Genomic DNA, 19,045 nt, shown 5'->3' with positions numbered 1-19,045 from the left:
GTGAGCCAAAATTGCACCGCCGCACTCCAGCCTGGGTGACAGATGGAGGCTCTGTCTCAAAAAAAAAAAAGCTAAAAGGTGGAAAGAACATCCATCAACTGGATGCATGGATAAACAAAATGTGATCTATCCACATCACGGAATATTCAACAGTAACAAGGAATGAAGTACTGATACATTCTGCAACATGGATGAACTCTGAAAACATCAGGCTAAGTGACAGAAGTCAGACACAAAGACCACATAGTGTATGATTCCATTTACATGAAATGTCCAGGATAGCCAAATCTATAGAGACAGAAAGTAGATTTATGGTTGCCAGAGGCTGGGGGTGGGGTGGAGGGAAGAGAAGTGACTGCTGATGGGTACAGGGGTTTTTGGTGGGGGAGGACACGTAATGAAAATGTTCTAAAATGATTAGTGATGGTTGCACAACTCTGAATGTACAAAAAGCCATTGAATTGTATGCTTTAAATAGATGAATTGTATGGTATGTTAATTATATCTCAATAAAGCATGTATATACCTATGTGTATATATATAGCATTGAAGATAAAAGATCCCAGTCAGAATGGCACCATGAGCACATATTGTGGTCTCTCCTTGGGACTTTTTGTTTTTGTTTTGAAATAGAGTCTCGCTCTGTCACCCAGGCTGGAGTGCAGTGGTGTGATCTCCCCTCACTGCAACCTCCGCCTCCCGGGTTCAAGCGATTCTCCGGCCTCAGCCTCCTAGGTAGCTGGGATTACAGGCACGTGCCACCACACCCGGCTAATTTTTGTATTTTTTGTAGAGACAGGGTTTCACTGTGTTGGCCAGGCTGTTCTCAAACTCCTGACCTCAAGTGATCCTTCCGCCTTCACCTCCCAAAGTGCTAGGATTACAGGCATGAGTCATCACACCCAGCCCCCTTTGGCCTCTTGAGAGGAATTTTATTTATTTTTTCATTTGTAACCATGAGAGAAAAGAAAGTATAATGATATCAACTAATGTTTATTGTTCGCTGTGTCTGGCTCTGGGATAAAAACTTTTATGTTCTTTTTTTTTTGAGATGAAGTCTCTCTCTGTCGCCCAGGCTGGAGTGCAGTGGTGCAATCTTGGCTCACTGCAACCTCTGCCTTCCAGGATTCAAACAATTTTCATGCATCCTCTTCCCGAATAGCTGGGATTACAGGCATGCCTGGCTAATTTTTGTATTTTTAGTAGAAACAGGGTTTCACCATGTTGGCCAGGCTGGTCTCGAACTCCTGACCTCAAGTGATCTGTCCGCCTCTGCCTCCCAAAGTGTTGGGATTACAGGCGTGAGCCACAGCGCCCAGCTTAGAACTTTATGTTCTATGCAATTTAGTCCTTGTGAGAAACATGATACGTGGCAGGTTGAGTCTCCAGGAAGCCAATGGAGGTGGAGGTCGGCATGTAAGAGGTTTGTTAGGGGTGCTCCCAGGTCAAGACCTGCAGGAGGAGGAGGAAAGGGAGAGGACTCAGCGCAGGGAGGAGGGAGAGCTGTGATGCAGTCTCAGTAGAAGCTGAGCAGACACTCTGGGGAGTAGTTGTGAAGCTACTCTCCCCAGTGGAGTAGCACCCCCACCCCCATACATGATGACAGTGGAGGCTTTTTGACGGCAGCAGCACTCCAAGAACTGGGGGAAAGATCCTTAAAGATCCTTCATTCCTAATGAGAGATAAGGGTAGCACAGCAAAGTATCCACTATGATTATTAGTGCTGGCATCTGCCTTTTTTTTTTTTTTTTTTGTAGGCAGGACCTTGTTCTACCGCCCAGGCTGCAGTTCAGTGGCGTCATCACAGCTCACGGCAGCCTCAGTCTCCTTGGCTCAAGTCATTCTCCCACCTTGGCCTCCCAAAGTGCTGCAATTACAGTTATGAACCACCACACCCGACCTCTGCATTTTACAGGTGAGAAAATCCAAGCATAGAGAAGCTAAGTAACTAGCCCAACTTAGTGAATAAGAAGCAGGAGGCATTCAAATCCACTCTGCCTGGTGCAGAACTGGGGGCTCTTAGCTTTGAGGCTGTACTGCTTCCACCCTGAGGAGTCCTTGAGAGGCATGAAGAAGGGAACCCCTGTCCAGGCATACTGAAGAGGACTGCCCCCTCCACGGGGGCTGCACAGCTGGGAGTGAGGGGTCCCCCTTCAGGGGGGCTGCACAGCTGGGAGTGAGTGGTCCCTGGAGCATGGCCCGGTTGGGACAACTGCCCACTTCCAAGAGGTATCAGGCCAGTGGATCCTCCACAACCCACAAGGCTTTGGACATGCCAAAAAGCAAGCAGCCCTCATCTTACGCTCAGCGACATAAACCAGACACAAGAGGACAGATATTCTGTGATTCCACTCATACAAGGTATCTAGACTGGACAAATTCATACAGACAGAAAGTTAAAGGGTGATTGTCAGGGGTTGAGAGGAGGGGAAACTGGAGAGTAGCTGGGATTCTAGGCACGTGCCACCACGCCTGGCTAATTTTTGTATTTTTAGTAGAGATGGGGTTTCAACATGTTGGCCAGGCTGGTCTCAAATTCCTGACTTCAAGTGATCCATCCACCTCGGCCTCCCAAAGTGCTGGGATTACAGGCGTGAGCCACCGCACCTGGCCTGGAGAGTTATTGTCTAATGGCTACAGAGTTTCAGTTGGGGAAGATGAAAAAGTTCTGGAGATGGATGGTGGCGATGGTTGCACAACAATGTGAATGTATGTTATCCACTGAAGGAATTAAGGATGATCAACCTGAAAATACGCAGATTGGGGCCAGGTGCAGGGCTCATGCCTGTAATCCCAAGACTTTGGGAGGCTGAAGCGGTAGGATTACTTGAGCCCAGGAGTTCAAAACCAGCCTGAGCAATAGAGGGACCCCAAATCTACAAAAAAAAAAAATTTTTTTTTAAATTAGCTGAGCGTGGTGGCGCGTGCTTGTAGTCTCAGCTACCTGGGAAGGCTGAAGTGGAAGGATTGCTTGAGCCCAGGAGGACACAGCTGCAGTGAGCCATGATCAGTTGCACTCCAGCTTGAGTGACAGAGCGAGACCCTGTCTCAAAAAAGAAAAATGCAGATTTAGTAAATTGATTATTTCAGGTTGAAGGCATTTGAGAAACTGCAGTTGCAGTTTATCACAACGGAAAAAAAATTATACACACACAAAAATGTCTAGGTTTTGTTTACCTGGGTGTTTTATTTTCTATTTTAAATTGCAGAGAAAGAAAAGAACATAGCAAAGGGTATGAAAATTCATTGAAGCAAGTGGCCAATAAATATGAAAAAAGATGCTCAACCTCAGTAATCAGACAAATGCAAATGAAAGCAATAATCTTTTAAAAAATTCTTAAACTATCAGAGCACCAAAATATTGAAAGGTTGATAATGTCATATTTTGTCAAGGGTATAGGGAAAGTCATATTACACTCTGCTAATAGTAATATGATATAATTATTAAAATTGTATCAACTTTAATAAATGGTCAAGCAATTTTATATAATTTATTAAAATTTAAACAAGATACGCTATGATGGAATAATCCTACATATATCTGCCCTAGAGAAATATTTTGGAGTCCACGGAAATATGTCCAGGGATGTTTACAACAACATCTGTGTGATAAGAAAAATTGGGAACAGCCTAACTTACAGGCTATTATGCAGCAGTTAGCAGCAGTTAAAAGGGATGAAGCCATGCTACCTACCTACAAGGAAAGATCCTTAAGACACATGGTCGGCCGGGCGCAATGGCTCACGCTTGTAATCCCAGCACTTTGGGAGGCCGAGGTGGGCAGATCCAAAGGTCAGGAGTTTGAGAGCAGCCTAGCTAACATGGTGAAACCCCATCTCTACTAAAAGTACAAAAATTAGCTGGGTGTGGTGGCGGGTGCCTGTAAGTCCAGCTACTCAGGAGGCTGAGGCAGGAGAATCTCTTGAACCCAGGAGACGGAGGTTGCAGTGAGCTGAGATCGTGCCACTGCACCCCAGCCTGGGCGACAGAGCAAGACTCTGTCTCAAAAAAAAAAAAAGAAAAAGAAAAAGAAAAAAGACACATGGTTAAGTAAAACAAGCAATTGCACAGCAGTGGTGTAATATGATCTCATTTATGTTACACCCTCATAAATATTACCTAGAGAGTTCTATAGAGAGGGGTATATAACATACTACTAACAGTGGGGTTGAAATGGTTGCCAAGAAAGGATCTCCCCTCCGCCCTTAAAGACAAATGTGATAGTAAAGAAAGGCTTTAAACTTTGGGAGGCCATATTGGTCTCTCCGTTCCTCAGTTTACCGCAACAAAAGTGGGAGGATTGATTGAATCCATGAGTTTGAGACCAGCCTCAGCAACATGGTGAGACTCGTCTCTACAGAAAAATCAGAAGGCCAGGTTCAGTAGCTCATGCCTGTAATCCCAGCACTTTGGGAGGCTGAGATGGGAGTATCACTTGAGCTCAGGAGCTCAAAAACAGCCTGGGTAACACAGCAAGACCTTATCTCTATACGAATAAATAAATAAATAAATAAATAAATAAATAAATAAATGTAAAAATTAAAGAAAAATTTAAAAATTAGCCAGGTGTGGTGGTGCACGCCTATAGTCTCAGCTACTCAGGGGGCTGAGGTGCGAGAATCCCTTGAGCCCAGGAGGTTGAGGCTGCAGTGAGCCCTGTTTGCACTACTGCACTCCAGCTTGGGAAACAGAATAAGACCCTGTCTCAAAAAGAAGAAAAAGAAAGAAGAAGGAAAAGAAAAGAAAGGAGGGAAGGAGGGAGAGAAGGAAAAGGCTTTAGCTTTATCTCTAATGTTTGAACTTTTTGCCCTGAGAATATAAATCCTGTCTTCCTTCAGTCATCAAAATAAACAAATTTCAAGGGTACCGTGTCCTCTCCCCCTACCCTGGAATGTGTCCTGACTCTTCCACTCCACACTGGCGCATAAGGAGGTATAAAATGACCCTCCTGTTGGAGGCCTTGGAGATAGTCGGTTCTGTTCCACCATGATTCCACCCAGGCTACCTTCAGGGAAAGTTTTGACAACTTTGGGCTATCAGTACCCTACATAGGTTAGTGATGGGGTCCTCACTGTCAGAGGGTGATCCAGCTTCAAATCCCATGTTAGAGTCTGTTTGTTAGGACCACTCCTGGGACTGATTGCCTGAGCTTGAGTCACCTGGAAACAGGTCCTATGGAGATTTGTGCACAAGCAGTTCAGTGGGGCGTGCACTTGGGAATGACACTTGCAAGGGTAAGAAACCAGACTATTATGCCCCAAAATATGCCACTGTGGCATAAAAATTATTTTGAGCTAAAGGCAATTTAAAAATAGCAAACAGGCTGGGTGTGGTGGCTCACGCCTGTAATCCCAGCATTTTGGGAGGCTGAGGCAGGTGGATCACCCGAGGTCAGGAGTTCGAGACCAGCCTGGTCAACATGGTGAAACCCCATCCCTACTAAAAATACAAAAAATTTAGCGGGTCGTGGTGGTGGGCACCTGTAATCCTAGGTACTCGGGAGGCTGAGGCAGGAGAATCACTTGAACCCAGGAGGCGGAGGTTACGGTGAGCCGAGATGGCGCCACTGCATTCCAGCCTGGCCACTGCATTCCAGCCTGGGCGACAGAGTGAGACTCCATCTCCAAACAAAAACAAAAACAAAAGCAGCAAACACAGGAAAAGCTTTCTCTACCCTTCCCCTTTTTTGCCTAAAGGCAGGCACAGAAATTCTGCTTTACTGGAGACCACTCGAGACTTACCAGCCCAGAGAGGGCACCAGAGGAATCTACAAGCCTTCCTTCCTCCTTTAGTGTTCTCCCAGTTTCCCACCCTTAAAAGCCTACAGCCACTTACTTTTGTCCTATCTCTTATCTACAACTTTATTGGTCTTTTTTGACCATGCTATATAAGCTGGAGGTCTTGGCCACATATTGAGTTACTTTTTGTTGAAGTGCAGGTGATGAGGTTTGGCGGGGTGGTGGGGGTCAAAGCAGACACCAGACCACCAGGCAAGGACAAGAAGGACATGACAGCCATATTTTCTAAAGCCTTGACTGGTGGGAAAAAAGGGAACGAATTCGTGTTTGGAAATAAGAGAATTTAGACTGGGCTCAGTGGCTCATGCCTGTAATCCCAGCACTTTGGGGGGCCAAGGCACACAAATCACTTGAGGTCAGGAGTTCAAGATCTGGCCAACATGATGCAACCCCATCTCTACTAAAAACTGCAAAAATTAGCCAGGCGTGGTGGCACAGGCCTGTAATCTCAGCTACTCGGGAGGCTGAGGCAGGAGAATCGCTTGAACCCGGGAGGTGGAGGTTGCAGTGAGCTGAGATCACGCCATTGCACTCCAGCCTGGGCAACAGAGTAAGACTCTGTCTCAAAAAAAAAAAAAAAAAGGAAATAAGATAATCTAAATTGCGGTGGCTCACGCCTATGGCAGAAGGATCACTTGAGCAGAGGAGTTTGAGACCAGCCTGGGTAATGAAGTGAGACTTCATCTCTACAAAAAATAAACAATTTAGCTGGACGTTGTGGCGTTGCTGTAGTTCCAGCTATTCAGGAGGCTGAGGGGGAAGGATTGTTTCAGCCCAAGAGTTTGAGGCTGCAGTGAGCTATGATTAAGCCATTGCACTCCAACCTGGGTGACAGAGTGAGACCCTGTTTCTAAAATAAGAACATTTAAAAAAAACATAATCACCATATCACTGTCACCTTTAATACATGTAATAATTCCTTAATGTTATTTAATATCCGATTATTGAAATTGCTTGGTTTAGGGCGCAGTGGTTTACACCTGTAATCCCAGCACTTGAGCTCAGGAGTTCGAGACCAGCCTGGGCAGCATGGCAAAACCCTGCCTCTACTAAAAATACAAAAATTAGCCAGGTATGGTGGCGCGTGCCTGTAGTCCCAGCTACTTGGGAGTCTGGGGCATAAGTATCGCCTGAACATGAGAGGCAGAGGTTGCAGTGAGCTGAGACTGCACCACTGCACTCCAGCCTGGGTGACAGAGTGAGACTGAAAAAAAATTTTTTTTAATTTAAAAAATAAGAAATTGGTTGGTTTGTTCAAATCAGAATCCAAACAAGAGCCACCCACTGCAATTAATTGTGCCCCCAAGTCTCTTTTATTCCACAACAGTCTCCTCATCTTTTTTTTTTTTTTTTTTTTTTTTGAAACAGAGTTTTGCTCTTGTGGCCCAGGCTGGAGTGCAATGGTGCAATCTCAGCTCACCGCAACCTTCGCCTCCCGGGCTCAAGCAATTCTCCTGCCTCAGCCTTCCCAAGTAGCTGGGATTACAGGCACGCACCACCATGCCCGGCTAATTTTGTATTTTTAGTAGAGATGGGATTTCTTCATGTTGGTCAGGCTGGTCTCGAACTCCTGACCAGAGGTGATCCGCCCACCTCAGCCTCCCAAAGTGCTGGAATTACAGACGTGAGCCACCGCACCCAGCTAAGTCTTCTCATCTTTTTTAAAAACTGACATTGATTTGCTAGAGAAGCCAGGTCTTACAGAATATTCACCTGGACTTGGCTGAGGGGGTGGTCAGGGTATAGTGTCTCCTATTCCTCTATGCGATGCACTTCCTGCGCTGAGCTCTAAAGGCTGGACTGTATGCAAATGCATTCAAATTTGTGACCAGAATTCTTCACAGGGCTATATTTGTCACCCCAAGTTTGACGACACTGGGATTGGCCAATGAAGTCAGCCTGTTCCCTCCATCAACCTGAACTTCTGCCTCAAGGTCTTAGTGTTCATTTTTGATAATTGTCATAGGAGTTCATAAAATGGTGGTTTTCTGATTCTATTATTCCTCTTGCAATGAACTGTATAAATTCTATAAAGAACTTTCCCTCATTGGTTATGTGGTTTCACTAAAATATAGTTTGTATGGAAAGGGGAGCTTTTGTGTTGGCTCCTGGGAACTTCTTTTTCCTTTGGATTTTTTTTTTTGAATTGGAGTCTCACTCTGTCACCCAGGCTGGAGTACAATGGCATGATCTCAGCTTACTGCAAAGTTCACCTCCCAGGTTCAAGCAATTCTCCTGCCTTGGCCTCCTGAGTAGCTGAGATTACAGGCATGTACCACCACACCCAGCTAATTTTTGTATTTTTAGTAGAGATGGGGTTTCACCATGTTGGCTAGGCTGGTCTCGAACTCCTGACCTCAGGTGATCCGCCTGCCTCAGCCTCCCAAGTGCTGGGATAACAGGCGTAAGCCACCACGCTCAGCCTCCTTTGGTAATTTTTTTTTAGTTTGAAATAAACTTACAGAAAAGTTGCAAGGCTAGTACAACAGACTCCCATCTGCCCTTCACCCGGATTCCCCAGTAGTTAGCATTTTACCACATTTGTTTAATTATTTTTCTCTCTCATATATAGGCATACATATATATATCGTTTTAGCCACTTGAGAACGAATCACAGTGTCCTTTTCCTGTAAATATTGTAGTAAAGAACAGAACATACTGTTAAATAATCGCGAGCAATGATCAATATTAGGAAACTTATATTCATACAATTCTTTTAATCTATGAGTGTATTCATACTTTGCCAGTTGACCAACAATGTTTTTAATGTAAAAAAAAAAAAAAGTCTGTTCCAGGATCTAATCCATGATTAAACACTGCATTTACCTCTGTCTCTATAGTGTCACTTAATGTGGAATAGCTCCTCAGTCTCTTTGTCTTTTGTGACCTTGACATTTCCTAAGAGTACAGGCCAGTTATTCAATAGGATCTGTGAACTTGGAACAAATTTATCTTTGATAATTTCGTTGCTTTCTGACAAAACAGGATGCCCACACCCATATACATTTCCTGGTCCTGATTCTCGACGACCATTTCTTGCATGGGAAAGAAATGGGATCTGAGGCCAGGCAAGGTGATTCACACCTGTAATCCCAGCATTTCAGGAGGCTGAGGCGGGCGGATCACCTGAAGTCAGGAGTTTGAGACCAGCTTGGCCAACATGATGAAACCCTGTCTCTACTAAAAATACAAAAACTAGCCAGGCGTGGTGGCAGGCACCTGTAATCCCAGCCACTCAGGAGGCTGAGGCAGGAGAATAGCTTGAACCTGGGAGGTGAGGTTGCAATGAGCCAAGATCACACCACTGCACTCCAGCCTGGGCGACAGAGCAAGACACTGTCTCGGAAAAAAAAAAAAAAAAAAAAAGGGACCTGATTCCTGATGATAGTGCTATTGATTGGGGTGAGATGCAAGTGGGGACAGGGGTCGCAACCAGCTGAGCATCCTGGGACTGCCTCTCCTCCAGCCCTGGAGACTCCTCATTCTGAAGAATGGCAACTTCGGGCTGGACTCTGTGGATGAGTTTCTCAGATGCCTGGGTGACACCAAGGTAGAGCGGGGGACCTGCAGACTTCGTTCCCTGCATGGCTCTGGGTGTGGCTCATGCAGGATAACCCTCAAATTTCCTCCTACCCGTTTTTTTTAATGACAGATTTTATTGCATTTTAGGGCTTGAGAGGTTTACTTGTTTTTCTTATCTACTATTATTGATTTACTGTAACCGCCAGCAGGGCAAACACAAAATTTGGGGCATCTGCTTGCTGTCAAGGAAGTGTCAAAATATGTGATAAACTCAGCAAAACAACTCAGACTCTAATTACATGGTGAATGCACCGTGCCGCAGAGGACTTGCCCTGTCCCGGGCGGTGCAGGTGGCTGCTCATCAATGGAGGCGATTGTTCTTGGCAGGTCCTTCCTGCAGGGATGGATGCAGGGCAGAGGGTTACTGACTCACAGGGAATGGCTGCACTCACTGGCAAAATCCTCCCTCTGATTTTTGTGAATGTTCTCACAGAAGAAACTCCTAAGTGATCTACAGTCTTGGGGCTAGACTCCTACCACTACGGGATCCCTGGGCTACAGCTCCCAAAGAAATGGGGAGTCTGCAGGAAAAGGTCAACAACAGGTTGTTGCACCTTTGGCTTCTGAGTGTTCCAAACAGAAGGGTAGCAGAAAGTGCTGCAGGGCAGTCTGAGAAGAGGGCCTCAGGGCAGAACTGCCAGTGTCAGAGAAGAGGCGGACTGGGGACATCAAAGGAGAGGGGGAAATGTATCCAGACAGGAGTGTGAGTGCAGTTGTTTTCTTGAGAAGCCTCACCTCATTGAGGTATCAACATGAAACCATTTTCTTTTTCTTTTTTTCTTTTTTTTTTTTTTTTTGAGATGAGGTCTGGCTGTGTTGCCCAGGCTGGAGTGCAGTGGGATGATCTTGGCTCACTGCAACCTCCGCCTCCTGGGCTTAAACCATCCTCCCACCTCAGCCTCCCGAGTACCTGTAGTAAGGCACACACCACCATGCCTGGCTAATTTTTGTATTTGTAGAGATGGGGTTTTGGCCGGGCATGGGGGCTCACCCCTGTAATCCCAGCACTTTGGGAGGCTGAGGTGGGCAGATCACTTCAGGTCAGGAGTTCAAGGCCAGCCTGTCCAATGTGGTGAAATCCCATCTCTACTAAACACATAAAAATTAGCCGGGCATGATGGCGGGCACCTGTAATCTCAGCTACTCCGGAGGCTGAGGCAGGAGAATCGCTGGAACCCAGGAGGTAGAGGTGGCAGTGAGCCAAGATCACGCCACTGCACTCCAGCCTGGGCATTGGAGTGAGACGCTGTCTCAAAAAAGAAAAAAAGAAAAAAAGAAAAAAAAAACAAAACAAGAGATGGAGTTTTGCCATGTTTCCCAGGCTTGTCTTGAACTCCTGTGCTCAAGCGATCTGCCTTCCTTGGCCTCTCAAAGTGCTGGGATTCCAGGCATGAGCCATGGTGCCCAGCCCATTTTCTATTTTCTAATCACTGCTTCCACTCTATGCCAACTCCCTTCAGTCCCTTAGCAATATCTTGGGCAGATTCATCACTTTAGCCTGGTAAAGCTCAGGCCAGCCCTGTTTCAAGCCCCACTCGCATATCTGGTTCACAGTGCTTCACCTCCTCTTCCCAGCACAAGCTGGGCACTCACACTGCATGCTGGGAGAATGAGGAGATTGGGGAGTGGGCCTGGTCTAGTTCTGTGATACCTGCTGCCTCCTCTCTTTACAAGGCCTCACTTCCTAGCTGCCCTCGTGTGGAGAGCAGGAAATGGAAGTGGTCAGGACACGGAAGAAGACAGCAGAGGTGTCTTAATGTAGCTGACTATAGTTCCAAGGTGAGGAGGCCCCAGATCCAGCTGGACTTGGTTCCATCTATTGCTGCTGACCTCTGAGGATAGGGTAGACTCTGCATAGATGGTGTCCCCTCTTTAACGAAGCCCTGCTCAGAAAACTCAGCCTAGTCTTCCCTGGCCCCACCAGGAAATCCACTTTCCAATCTCCAGAGGGAGGGCCCTATTATTTGCTTCAGAGGCCACCTGGACAGCGTGTGAGCCCTGCCCTTCCTCTCAACTTTGTGCTTCCTCCTATGGAGACATCGAGGCTTTTCTGCACCTTCCAAAGGTCATGGGAGATGGCCTGGGGGTGCCCCCTTCTTGTTCCTCAACTCAGACAAGGTTTTCGAACCCTGCCAGCATATGGGCAGTGCTGGTGGAGAGGTAGACCGCCTTCAGCAATCACAGCACTGTCAATACTTGATTCCATTTCTAAATCTGTTTCCCAAGCTGGTCCGGAACTCTTAAATCTGGGCCACAAGCATAAAAGAAGCTGCATGTAATTAGTTTGCTTATTTCCATAGACCTGTTTGTTGAAATGGAGTATTCTACCGGCAAATCGTCTCATAGAAAAAGAGGTGGGTACAAAGGGCCCAGATGGAAAGCCTGAAGAAAAAAACAAACGATTTTTTGGTCTGATTTGGGTAGAAATGATATTCTGAAGCAGAATATCAGTTGCAAAGAGATCATTATCCTCACTCCCTAAGTAAATATCAAGGGGGCAGACATTCTTTTCATCTTGGACGATTTTCACAAGCTGTATACCTCCGGGAATATTGACAAAGACATTTTCAACAGAACAAAAATCAATGATAATTATAGCTTGTGGCCTCTGAAGCAAAATAAAATGAGACCTATCAAGACACACCAAATCATTTATACCCCTTTTAAAATCAGTAAGAAGGCTAGTATGTCCAGGACAATAGCAAACTAGGGGCCTCAAAACACATGTTTTGGCCAGGCACGGTGGCTCACGCCTGTAATCACAGCACTTTGGGAGGCCGAGGTGGGCAGATCACCTGAGGTCAGGAGTTCGAGGCCAGCCTGGGCAACATGGTGAAACCCTGTCTCTACTAAAAATACAAAAATTAGCCAGGCATGGTGGCAGGCACCTATAGTCACAGCTGCTCGGGAGGCTGAGGCAGGAGAATCACTTGAACCCAGGAGGTGGAGGTTGCTGTGAGCCGAGATCGCGCCACCGCACTCCAGCCTGGGCAATAGAGTGAGACTCCGTTTCAAAAAAAAAAAAAAAGAGGAAAGAAATCTGGTTGTTTAAGAGTCTGGGACCTCCCCCTTCTCTCACTCCTGCTTTCTGCATGTGATGCGCCTGTTCCCCTTTGCCTTACGCCGTGACTGTAAGCCACCTGAGTCATGGCGGTCCTGTACGGTCTGCAGAACCATGAGCAAATTAAACCTCTTTTCTTTATACATTTCCCAGCCTTTACAAATTTCTCATGGCTTACTTCCTCCTTTTACCTGGTCACTTCCTCAGAGAGGCCTTCCCTGACCACAGCTCTTACTCTATGCTTCATTTTTATTTGTTTATTTATTTATTTAGACAGAGTCCCACTCTCTCGCCCAGGCTGGAGTGCAATGGTTCGATTATAGCTCACTGCAGCCTCCAACTCCTCAGCTCAAGCAATCCTCCTGCCTCAGCCTCCCCAGCAACTGGGACCACAGGCACGAGCCACCACACCCAACCAATTTTTAAAATTTTATGTACAGATAGGGTCTTACTGTGTTGGCCAGGCCAGTCTCAAACTCCTGGACTCAAGCGATCTTCCTGCCTCGGCCTCCCAAAGTCCTGGGATTACAGGCGTGAGCCTTGGCGCCCTGCCACATTTTTCTTCATAGCATGGATTATTATCTGTTTAATTGATTCTCCACTGTCTCTGTTCTAGGAGCTTACCTCAATGAAGGCAGGACTGCTATATTTTGCTCATCACTATGTCCACGGCACCAATAGTGCCTGGTGCTGGAGAAATAATTATTAAAAATAAGTCTCCTGCTACTCCAGAAAACTTCTCCACAAAGGCGCCTTCAGCACAACAGCTAGTATTGTTACTACCTTTTAATATGGAGCGCTTCACAAATTTGCGTGTCATCCTTGCAAAGGGGTCATGCTAGTTTTCTCTGTATCGTTCCAATTTTAGTATATCTGCTGCTGAAGCAGGCACAGCACAGGTTATTAATATTGCAGCCTGACTAAGTGCAATGTGGCCATTAATTTTCAACCCTTCCTTTCTGGGGACTGGTGGCCAGGGTAGAGTTTTCCTGCTAGAATCTCATCCTCTGCCTTTCGTGTGCTGATGCCCTGTGTTACTCCGTGAGCCTCACTGGTCAGGTAGGGAACACTGGATAGGGAACCTTCCAGTACTTGAGCTGGCCAAGTGCCCCTCCTCTGTGTCTCTACTGGCCCCGTGTGTTTTCTGTCACTCATTGACACGACAGTTTACAGTACTTACCCCAGGAGTCAGTATATAGTAAACTCTTAGGAAAAGTGAACTGAATTAATTCACAGGCAAAACCTTTGAGTTTGTGTCACATTTCTTTTAGATTGCACCCGTTACCACAATACTGGGCTGTGGTGTAGGCCTCCCTTGCTATCAAACTCATTCCTCCAAAAGGAGAGTACATGGGAAGGTGGAAGGACTTCCCATGTCCCAGGAAATGGTTGGCTACAATCTTAGAGAATGAACTAGGGCCCGGGCATGGTGGCTCATGCCTGTAATCCCAGCGCTTTGGGAGGCCAAGCTGGGTGGATCACCTGAGGTCAGGAGTTCAAGACCAGCCTGGCCAATATGGTGAAACCTCTTCTCTACTAAAAATACAAAAATTGGCTGGGTGTGGTGGCGCACACCTGTAATCCCAGGTATTTGGGAGGCTAAGACATGAGAATTGCTTGAACTCAAGAGGCAGAGGTTGCAGTGAGCCAAGATGGCACCACTGCACTCCAGCCTGGGCAACAGAGCGAGACTTCTGTCTCAAAAAAAAAAAAAAATGAGGCCAGCCGTCGTGGCTCATGCCTGTAATCCCAGCACTTTGGGAAGCTGAGGTGGGCGGATCACCTGAGGTCAGGAGTTCAAGACCAGCCTTGCCAATATAGTGAAACCCCATCTCTACTAAAAATACAAAAATTAGTCCGGCATAGTGGCATGTGCCTGTAGTCCCAGCTCCTTGGGAGGCTGAGGCAGAAGAATCGCTTGAACCTGGGAGGTGGAGGTTGCAGTGAGCTGAGATCATGCCACTGCACTCCAGCCTGGGTGACAGAGCAAGACTCCGTCTCAAAAAAAAAAAAAAGAAGATGAACTAGGGTTCTTTGGTCATTATTAGAGCCTTAGGAGAACAAGAAATATGGCTGTTGTATTCAGAGACCAAAGAAATGTTGTCAAACAAGTCTATTAGGGCCTGTCTGATTTTTTCAGCTGCCTGAAAGAACAGCTGTTGGGCCGGGCGCGGCGGCTCACGCCTGTAATCCCAGCACTTTGGGAGGCTGAGGCAGGCAGGTCACGAGGTCAGGAGATCGAGACCATCCTGGCTAACACGGTGAAACCCCGTCTCTACTAAAAATACAAAAAGTTAACCGGGCGTGGTGGTGGGCGCCTGTAGTCCCAGCTACTCGGGAGGCTGAGGCAGGAGAATGGCGTGAACCCGGGAGGCGGAGCTTAGAGTGAGCCGAGATCGCGCCACTGCACTCCAGCCTGGATGAAAGAGCAAGACTCCGTCTGAAAAAAATAAAAAATAAAAAAAGAACAACAGGCATTTATGTTGCTTGGATCTGGTGAACAGTGATAATGCAGCACAATCTAGAGCCTTCAACACCGGCATTTCTGACTCACATTGTTCAGGCCCCAGAGAAAGGCTTCTCCACATCACTTGCCCTGTGTCTTCAAAATCAAAGATGACAGTGTCTGGATGCTCTCTATATTTATGGGTTCTTCAGAGGCAAGCACTGACTCAAGATACGGGAAGAATTTGAGCAGCAGAGGTGCTTGGTAACAAAAAGGACTAATTAATTAGCTTGTCAATTCCTACTTTCAGAGAGCAGAAATACAATTGATTTTTGCATAACAAAACACATTTCCCTACTCTTTTTTTTTTTTTGAGACAGAGTCTCGCTCTGTTGCCCAGGCTGGAGTGCAATGGCACGATCTCAGCTCACTGCAACCTCTGCCACCCGGGTTCAAGCAATTCTCCTGCCTCAGCCTCCCAAGTTGCTGAGATTACAGGTGCCTGCTACCATGCCCGGCTACTTTTTTTTTTTTTTTTTTTTTGAGACAGAGTTTTGCTCTTGTTGCCCAGGCTGGAGTGCAATGGCGCAATCTCAGCTCACTGCAACCTCCGCCTCCTGGGTTTAAGCGATTCTCCTGCCTCAGCCTCCCAAGTAGATGGGATTACAGGCCTGCGCCACCACGTCCAGCTAATTTTGTATTTTTAGTAGAGATGGGGTTTCACCATGTTGGCCAGGCTGGTCTTGAACTCCTGACCTCAGGTGATCTGCCCACCTCGGCCTCCCAAAGTGCTGGAATTACAGGCGTGAGCTACCATGACCGGCCACATTTTCCCACTTGTATTGATTGTCCAGTTCCTGATTCTGGAGGTACTCCCAAATCAGTGCAATATTTGTCACGGTTCTAAAGAATATTTTCCGGCTATGCGTGGTAGCTCACACTTGTAATCCCAGCACTTTGGGACGCCAAGGCATGAAGACTGTTTGAGCCCAGGAGCTCCAGACAAGCTCGGGAAACATACTGAGACTCTGTCTCTACAAAAATTTAAAAAATTAAATTAAACTAAATTTTGCAATAGTAAAAACCTCATATTGCTCCTAGGTTTGGATAAATTGGATCTAGACATAACATGTGAAATGTGATGCCATTTCTTTATGTTGGCAACTAGATGGACATTGAACACTAAAATTGTGGACAGTTCGTTTTTTATAAAAATGCTTTTACAGGCATACCTTGTTTTATTGCATTTCACTTTACTGTATTTTGCAGATAGATAGTGCAATTTTACAAACTGAAGGTCTATAGCAACCCTCCATCAAGTAAGTCTATCAGCCTCATGTTTCCAACAGCAAGTGCTCACTTCATGTCTGTGTCACATTTTGGTAATTCTTGCGATATTTCAAACTTTTTCTTTCTTTTTTCTTTTTTTCTTTCTTTCTTTTTTTTTTTTTTTTTTTTTTTTTTTTTGACAGAGTCTCACTCTATCACCCAGGCTGGAGTGCAGTGACGTGATCTCAGCTCGCTGCAACCTCCACCTCCCGGGTTCAAGGGATTCTTCGGCCTCAGCCTCCCCAGTAAATGGAACTACAGGTGCATGCCACCATGCCCGACTAATTTTTATATTTTTAGTAAAGACGGGGGTTTCACCATGTTGGCCAGGCTGGTCTCGAACTCCTGACCTCAAGTGATCTGCCTGCCTTGGTCTCCCAAAGTGTTAGGATTACAGGCATGAGCCACTGCACCTGGCCACCAAACATTTTCTTTTTCTTTTTTTTTTTTTTGAGATGGAGTCTCACTCTGTTGCCCAGGCTGGAGTGCAGTGGCGCGATCTTGGCTCACTGCAACCTCCGCCTCCCAGATTCAAGTGACTCTCCTGCCTCAGTCTCCTGGGTAGCTGGGATTACAGGTGCGTGCCACCATGCCCAGCTAATTTTTTGTATTTTTAGTAGAGATGGGTTTCACGGTGTTAGCCAGGATTGTCGTGATCACCTGACCTCGTGATCCGCCCACCTCAGCCTCCCAAAGTGCTGGGATTACAGGCATGAGTCACCACAACCAGCCATATTTACTGAATATTTTAAGCCCACTGTTGAGATCTACTGCTAAGAAGAAAAGACTCTTTTGAAAATATTACTGCTCATTGACAATGCACCTGGTCACTCAAGAGTTCTGATGAAGATATACAAGGAGATTAATGTTTTCATGCCTGTTAACACAACGTTTATTCTGCAGCCCATGGAATGAGGAGTAATATTAACTTTCAAGTCTTATTATTCAAGCAATATATTTTGTAAGGATATAGCTGCCATAGATAGTGATTTCTCTGATGGATCTAGGCAAAGTAAGTTGAAAGCCTTCTGGAAAGGATTCATCATTGTAGAGTCCCTGAAGAACATTCATGATTCATGGACAGAGGTCAAAATATCAACATTAACAGGAGTTTGGAAGAAGCTGGTTCCAACCTTGGTGGATGACTTTGAGGGACTTAAGACTTCAGTAGAAGAAGTCACCACAGATGTGGTGTAAACAGCAAGAGAAGCAGAATTAGAGGTGGAGCCTGAAGATGTGGCTGAGTTGCTGCAATCTCATGATCAAACTTCTACAGATTAGAATTTGCTTCTTATGCATGCACCAAGAGGGTTTCTTGAGATGGAATCTACTCCTCTGAACACTGTTGAAATGAAAACAGCCCCCACTGGCTGCTCTGAAAAGCCATCTTTGCATTGTTCCTCGTCTGGTTCCTTGGTTCCTCCTCCATGGACTCCAGCAGCTTTATCACCAGAGTCCTCGAATTCTCGATTCCTTTTTAATCCCCTGTATCAGATCACCGGCATGCCCCATCATGTCAGATGCAGCTATAGACACCAGCTCCGAGATCACCACCAAGGACTTAAAGGAGAAGAAGGAAGTTGTGGAGGAGGCGGAAATGGAAGAGATGCCTCTGCTAATGGGAATGCTAATGAGGAAAATTGGGAGCAGGAGGTTGACAATGAGGTAGATGAAGAAGAGGAAGAAGGTGATGGTGAGGAAGAGGATGGAGATGAAGACGAGGAAGCTGAGTTTGCTACGGGCAAGTGGGCAGCTGAAGATGAGGATGATGATGTCGATACCAAGAAGCAGAAGATTGATGAGGACAACTAGACAGCAAAAAAGGAAAAATTAAACTAAAAAAAAAAAAAAATGACTGTGACCTAGTCACCCTCTACTTCCTGTCTCAGAATCCAAACGTAGTCACCTTCAGGTAGAGAGACCACCCGCAGATGACACGCGCTCTCCACCACCCAACTCAAACCATGAGAATTTGCAACAGGGGAGGAAAAAAGAACCAAAACTTCCAAGGCCCTGCTTTTCTTCTTCAAAGTACTTAAAATGCAACCATAAAAAAGAATGAGTTCATGTCCTTTGCAGGGACATGGAGGAAGCTGGAAGTCATCATTCTCAGCAAATTAACACAGGAATAGAAAATCAAACACCGCATGTTCTCACTTATAAGTGGGAGTTGAACAATGAGAACACATGGACACAAGGAGGGGAACATCACACACCGGGGCCTCTTGGGGCGGAGGGTCGGGGAAGGGGAGGGAGAGCATTAGGACAAATACCTAATGCACGCAGGGCTTAAAACCTAGATGACAGGTTGATAGGTGCAGCAAACCACCATGGCACATGTATACCTATGTAACAAACCTGCACGTTCTGCACATGTATCCCAGAACTTAAAGTAAAATTTTTTTAAAAAGACTAATCTTATTATAGGAATATTACTATGATTATTAGTATGAATTCACCTCCATAAAAATACTTGAAAAGGAAATTTGTGTTTTTTACTTACATTTTATATTTTTGTACATATTGTTAGGGTCAGCCTTTTTTTGTTTTTTTTCTTTTTTTGTGAGACAAAGTTTCTCTCGTGTCACCCAGGCTGGAGTGCAGTGGCGCTGTCTCAGCTCACTGCAACCTCTGCCTCCCAGGTTCAAGCGATCCTCCTGCCTCAGCCTCCCAAGCAGCTGGGTTTACAGTCGTAAGCCATCACGCCCAGCCTAGGGCCACCCATTTTTAATGATCTCAGATAACCAAACCAACCTTCGGAGCATTCTCTGTCCTACTTCTGACTTTACTTGTAGTGTGACCATGTTCACTGTAATCTCAAAGGAGAAA

General features: G+C 45.9%; 1 non-coding gene across 1 annotated transcript; it reads right to left on the bottom strand.

Moving 5' to 3' along the window:
• Nucleotides 1-13,226: 13,226 nt before the first annotated feature.
• Nucleotides 13,227-13,329, bottom strand: LOC112437722 (U6 spliceosomal RNA). The gene has a single exon (XR_003026266.1). It is a non-coding gene; the product is annotated as a U6 spliceosomal RNA (small nuclear RNA).
• Nucleotides 13,330-19,045: the final 5,716 nt, after the last annotated feature.

The sequence above is a fragment of the Pan paniscus genome, chromosome 19 (genome assembly GCF_029289425.2).
Source record: "Pan paniscus chromosome 19, NHGRI_mPanPan1-v2.0_pri, whole genome shotgun sequence".
NCBI classification, from domain to species: domain Eukaryota; kingdom Metazoa; phylum Chordata; class Mammalia; order Primates; family Hominidae; genus Pan; species Pan paniscus.
This window is presented reverse-complemented; position numbering and strand designations above follow the sequence as displayed.